At 49.4% G+C, this 6,426-nt stretch overlaps 1 long non-coding RNA gene across 1 annotated transcript; it reads left to right on the top strand.

Annotated features, from left to right (window-relative positions):
• Window positions 1-4,847: 4,847 nt before the first annotated feature.
• On the top strand, window positions 4,848-6,048 carry LOC150060741 (uncharacterized). The gene is made up of 2 exons (XR_016536260.1): window positions 4,848-5,021; window positions 5,962-6,048. It is a non-coding gene; the product is annotated as an uncharacterized LOC150060741 (long non-coding RNA).
• Window positions 6,049-6,426: the final 378 nt, after the last annotated feature.

Here is a 6,426-nt window from a genome sequence, read left to right as displayed (position 1 = left end):
ACTTTCTCAAAGCTAGTGCTCTACTACTTGAGCCACAGCACCACTTCTGGCTTTTTCTATTTATGTGGTAGCAAAGAATCGAATCCAAGTCTTCGTGAATGCTAGGCAAGTACTCTACCACAAAGTTACACTCCTGGCCTGTCTTTTCTTTTTATCTTGAAGAATTAAATCTTTTCATTAAGAGTGACTTAAAAAATGTGTGCCAGGGGGCTGGGAGTTTGGCCTAGTGGTTAAAGTGCTTGCCTAGCATGCACGAAGACCCGGGTTCGATTCCTTGGTACCACATACATAGAAAAAAGCCAGAAATGGTGCTGAGGCTCAAGTGGTAGAGTTCTAGCCTTGAGAAAGTCCAAGGACAGTGCTCAGGCCCTAAGCTCAAGCCCAGGACTGGCAAAAAAAAAAAGTGTGCCAGTCTGTGTTAAAAATCAGTGTGCTTTTAGGTTACATTTCTCTTATTTTGAGAAATATTTTCCACACAGTTAAGGGTCATTTAACATTTCTTTTCATGTGAACTGCTTGCTCATATTTTATTTATCTAGTAATCATTTAATTTTGGCAGTTGTTGGCATTTGAACTCAGAGCCTTGCACTTGTTAGGCTGGTGTCATACCACTGAGCCTTGTTGCCTATTATTGATTTTTTTTTTTTTTGCTTTTGGTTTTGTGTGTGCACTAGTCCAGCTTGTGTGTGTGCGCGCATGTGTGCTTAATTGAAGATAACAAACTTTCTTGTTCAAGCTGACTTCAAACTGCCATCCTCAGATCTGTTTCCTGAGTAGCTATGTGAATCACCACTGCCCAGCATTAAACAATATCTTTTTTAAAAAAATGTTTATTTATTTATTCAAATAAGGGAAGAGAAAAACAAGATGATGAAACAAAGGACAAAGGATGAACCAATGTAACAGCAATATTCACAAGCCAATATGTTGGAAATAAACCTTACTACTTGGGAGGGGGTAAGGGAGGCAAAGTGGGAGAAATACATGAGAAGGGATAACAATATCTGAGAAATAATATACTCATTACTTACAAATGTAACTGTAACCCCTCTATTCATCACTCTTACAATAGTTTTTTTTTATTTTAACATCATATTTTATTTATTTATTTATTTATTTATTTTTGCCAGTCCTGGGCTTGAGCTTAGGGCCTGAGCACTGTCCTTGGACTTTCTCAAGGCTAGAGCTCTACCACTTGAGCCTCAGCACCACTTCCGGCTTTTTTCTGTGTATGTGGTACCAAGGAATCGAACCCGGGTCTTCATGCATGCTAGGCAAGCACTTTAACCACTAGGCCAAACTCCTGGCCCCTTTTAATCTTTTTTTTTTTTTTTTTTGCCAGTCCTGGACTTAAGCTCAGGGGCTGAGCACTGTCCTTGGATTTTTCTCAAGGCTAGAGCTCTACCACTTGAGCCTCAGCACCATGTCCGGCTTTTTCTAAGTATGTGGTACCAAGGAATCGAACCCGGGTCTTCGTGCATGCTAGGCAAGCACTCTACCACTAGGCCAAACTCCCGGCCCTGACGTTTTTTTGTTTTGTTTTGTTTTGCTTTTTGCCAGTCCTGGGCTTAAGCTCAGGGCCTGAGCACTGTCCTTGGATTTTTCTCAAGGCAAGCACTTTAACCACTAGGCCAAACTCCCGGCCCATCATATTTTAAATGACAGGTTTAACAAACAAGTATTCAAGAAGGGAATCTCTACAATCACTGGGACTTAGTATTTAGAACTTAATCAAAATTAGGCTAAGGGTTTGTATGTCATAGAAACATATTAATAAAAAAACATTATGTCTATAGAGTCATAGGTTTTTATATCTTTATAGTTATGTTTATATTTCCATTACCATTGGGTATGCAGGTATTGAGTCCTCACTCTTGTACTCTTTGGATTTAAAAGCCACATATGAAGGATACCATGCGCCTTTTGTTTAAAAAAATATCTTATGTAAGCTTTTGAGACATAATTCACACACACAGCACACAACTCACCTACTTTAAAGTGTACAAGTCAACAGTATTTCTGTATATTGGCAAGTTATGCAACCATTAGCATAGTTTCATTTTTTAGTTCTATATTTTTTTTTTGCCGGTCCTGGGCTTGAGCTCAAGGCCTGAGCACTATCTTTGGCCTTTCTCAAGGCTATAGCTCTACCACTTGAGTCTCAGCACCATTTCTGGCTTTTTTCTATGTATGTGGTACCGAGGAATTGAACCCAGGTCTTCGTGCATACTAGGCAAGCACTCTACCACTAGGCCAAACTCCTGGCCCCTAGTTCTATAATTTTGATTAGTGTACCTTAGTTGTACATGGAGGTTTCATTGGGAGAGTTCCATCTATACATAAATGCATCCTGATCAAACTCACCTCCTCTATCCCTCTTCCTTTTCCCCTCCCTCCAATTTCAACAGGTTCCATTACTTTATTTTCATATATGCAAATAAACTACTTGGAACATATTTACCTAGTTTGCCCTCCCATATTCCACTGATACCCAGCCCCTTAAATAGTCTGTCTTACTTCCTGTGGAACACAACCAATAGAACACTCTTGTCATTCCAAAAAGGAATTCTCCTATTAGCTCTGACTCTCACCAAGTCTACCAGCTGTAACAGAAGACTAGTCTTTTAAAAAATAATTGGAACCAGGCGCGGTGGCTCACATCTGTAGTCCTAGCTACTCAGGAGGCTGAGATCGGAGGATCACTATTCAAAGCCAGCCTGGGCACTACAAAGCCGTGAGACTCTTATCTCCAATTAATCATTAGAAAAAGGGAAGGGGGGCTGTGGCTCAAGGGTAAGGTGGGTAGCCTTGAGCTGAAGCGCTTAGGGACAACGTCCAGGCCTAGGGGTAGTGCAGTAGCCTTGAGGGACAGTGACCAGCCCCGGAGTTCAAGCCCCATACCCCCCTCCATACATACAAAGTAACAATAATAATTGGCCGGGAGAGAACCTGGATTCGATTACTCGGTACCATATACATAGAAAAAAGCCGGAAGTGGTGCTGCGGCTCAAGAAGTAGAGCTCTAACCTTGAGAAAGCCCAAGGACAGCACTCAGGCCCTGAGCTGAAGGCCCAGGACTGGCAAAAAAGGAAAAAAGAAAAAACCCAGAAGTGGTACGGTGGCTCAAGTGGTAGAACCTTAGACTGGAGAAAAAAACCCAAGGACAGTGCTCAGGCCCTGAGCCCAATCCCAAGACTGCCATTTATCTACTCCCTCCTCTCATTCTACCTAGATTTACTATTTCTTTCATGCCTTTTTTTTTTTTTTGCCAGTCCACTTCTGGCTCTTTTTTTTCTACCTATGTGTTACCAGGAATTGAACCCGGGTCTTCTTGCATGGTAGGCAAGCACTCTACCACTAGGCCAAACTCCCAGCTGCTCATGACTTTTTTTTTTTTAAAGAAATGCAAACCTAGGAAAGTTCTTCATCTTATAAATTCCTACATAAAATGTCTATTTACTTGTTACTGATGTGTGGAATTGTCATCATTGGCCATCTATATTTTCGCTGTGTCTCTGTTATGGTTTTAATGTACCCTTAAGAAGGTCTTGTCTTGAAACTTTAATTCCTAAAATCATGTTAGTAGTATGTGGAAGTGGGACTTTTGGGAGGATTAGATGATGTCATTAGAGTGGGGTCCCTTGCTGTAATTAGTGGCTTTATAAGAGGAGGAAGAGATACGTGGACTAACATGTTTGCTCTGCCTTGTCCTGTGATGTCTTCCCCAGTGTTATAATGGGAAAAGGAGTCCCACAGCCAGATGCTAGATTCCATGTTCAGAGCCCGATGAACTACTGTTTCTAAATTATCCAGTCTTGAGTATCTTGTTATAGAAACATGAAAGAGACAAAGGTTAGTATCAAACCTTCGGTCGTGTTTTTTTCTTTCTGCTAGTGCCTATAACATTGTCACTAGCTACAAAAGGAACTCTCACAGACTCGTGGTTTCTTTTTTGAAAGATGAGACCAATTCACATAGTCTTCTTTGCTGCAGAGAGCAACTGCTCATCCAAACTTTGGCACTTCGAATCTTCTGGAACCTTTCCTACCAGGTCGGGAGGATGGTGTTAAAGCTTGAGGTTAGAGAGAAGAACGGAGCAGAGAATTTCCTCCTTAGCTTGGATAGGAAGTGTCAAACGTCAAGTCTATTAACCTCTTAGTTGCTGGGATTTTCAAATCTACTCTTCGCAATGGCCGGGTTGCCGTCAACTGAAAACAGGCTGCAGAACGCGGAGGCTTCAGGACTGTGGCTGGCGTCCGGGTCCGGGGGCGGAGTGGCTCCTGGCCCGAGCGCCTCCCCGGTTCCAAACTGGGCAGTTTAACGGAGCAGGCCGGTGCTAGGAGGGCACTTGTTCCCACCTGTGGGCCGACGCGAGGCAGCACGCCCAGCGTTTCTCTTACACCTGGCAGGACAAGTCGGAAGCCATCCGAATTTAAAGGAAAAGCGAGGTAGAAAGGAGCCGGAGCTTGATCAAGCGCTGCGGTACCGTGCGGTGGGCACGGTCCCCCTGGGAGCCGCGCCGCAGCGCTGAGGTGGGGCCATCGAGACTGCCCGTGGTTTACCAGCTGCTGTCCTCCAGCTGGACAGCACACGCAGCCGGCCCTGCGCCCCGCTCAGTCACTACGGGACATTAGTGCGGACTACGGTCACCCCGGGTGAACCGGGGTCTCCACAGCAGACAACCGCAGACTCCACGGATCTCGTGCCAGCTTCTCCGGAGCCCCTCCAGTGAGCGCGCGGATTCCTGGGACTCGTAGTCCATTTCGCGCGCTCTTCCGCGTTAGCTAAGGCGGGGAGGACTACCTTTCCCAGAAGGCACCAGGATAAAGCGGGGCGGGAGGGGGCGGTGTCAAGTCCTGAGCGGGCGTCGCCGTTTCCTAGCGTCCCGCTTTTTTCTCCCTAGTTACCGTGGCGGCGGTTCCCGAAAGCCGTGCTGTAACCCCGCCTCCCCACCTCCGGGAGCCCCGGCTGAAGGACGAACCTGTCTCCCGCGGCGCCCCAGTGACGAAGCCGGCCCCAGGGTGCGCGAGGCGAAGAGGGGAGCGGGAGAGGGCTGGGCAGGCAGAGGATTTCGCTGGTTGGTGCGGGATCCCGGGCGCGCCGGCGGCGCCTGCTGGCAGCTGAGGTTAGACGCGGAGAGAGCGGTTTTGCTCCGCGGCTAGGTTGGAGCTGGAGTGGGTGGAGTGCTGGATGCCGTCGGGGCGGCCCTGCTCGCGGGCGGGGGTGTCCGGGCGGGGCGGGGTGGGGATGGGGAGAACCCCTCGGCCCGCCGCGGCCGACGCCCCTCGTGCGTGTGTGAGTGCGCGCGCGCGCGTGCGGGAGCGCCGGGTCGCTGATCCCGCGATCCCCGCCGCCCCTAGGGCGCCCCCGCCGGGCCCGGATCCCCCAGCTCGCGCAGACTTTCCCCGGGAGGTGACTGCTGGGTGATCCTTTTTTGGGGGCGGGGGTCACTTGTCAATTATTTAATTTCCCGGGAACCCAGGAGCGTTTGTTTGTAGCGCTCGCCCCCCTCCCACTGCACGCGTACTCGGCCTGGTTTCCTTGGATTCGGGAGGAGGGCCGGCGATTTGGAGTTGCCGGCTAGGGAAAGCGGCTAAGTTCTCCGGAGGTTCTCTCGGTGCTGAAGACAGGGGTCAGAAGGGTCATATCCGTTTTAAACCATTACATGACATCTAACTGGAGCATCCCCCCCCCAAAAATAATAATCCCGATCATTGCAGATTTTCCCAGGCTTACTGGGGGAAAACAGTAAATATGTTTTTTAAATTAAATAATCAACCACCAACCAGCAACATTTAGGGCATTTTTCAGTCGTTCGAGAGGTGGATCTGGAGGGACAACGGTGGAGTAATTGACAAACCAACAAACCAAAACACCACCTCGGTTTAGTGTGGGGGATTATTTTCTTGGACGGGGTGACTGACACAGAAATTGTGTTTCTTCCTCGCTCTTGCATCCTAGATGTAGACTGTCCGCCACGGAGCCGAAGGACGGTGATGGCAAAGCTTACCGGGACCGCTGGTCCAATAAAACCGGTGACCAGATAAATCCCGCCGCCCGCCGCGAATCCTCTTCCTGGCCCCCGCCTCCCCGCCCGTCCCCTGCGCTCCGCACCGAAAACTTCTCGAGCGAACTGGGGTGATCCGTGTCTAGGATATGCAGATCTCTGATTTAAAAGGTGGGGTGGCCCTCCCGAGAACCGCTCCCAGGGGCCGAAGCCCGCGGGTGCAGTGAGGCGCGTGCGCGCAAGCCCGCACCGGTGCCGGCGCCCCCTGAAGCAGCCCGGCCCCCGGGGAAGGGAGCCGGGGCGCCCCGCGGGGTCTGGCTGCGGCGCACGGGCGGCGGCGGCGGCTCGTCTCGGTCTCCGGCGGCGGCGGCGGCGGCGGCGGCGGAGGCGGATGATGGTGGCGGCCGGCGCGCTGGGCT

The sequence above is a fragment of the Megascapheus bottae genome, chromosome 7 (genome assembly GCF_031878675.1).
Source record: "Megascapheus bottae isolate mThoBot1 chromosome 7, mThoBot2.hap1, whole genome shotgun sequence".
In the NCBI taxonomy this organism is placed as follows: Eukaryota; Metazoa; Chordata; class Mammalia; order Rodentia; family Geomyidae; genus Megascapheus; species Megascapheus bottae.
Note: the sequence above shows the minus strand (reverse complement) of the source record. Positions and strands in the feature narration are given on the sequence as shown.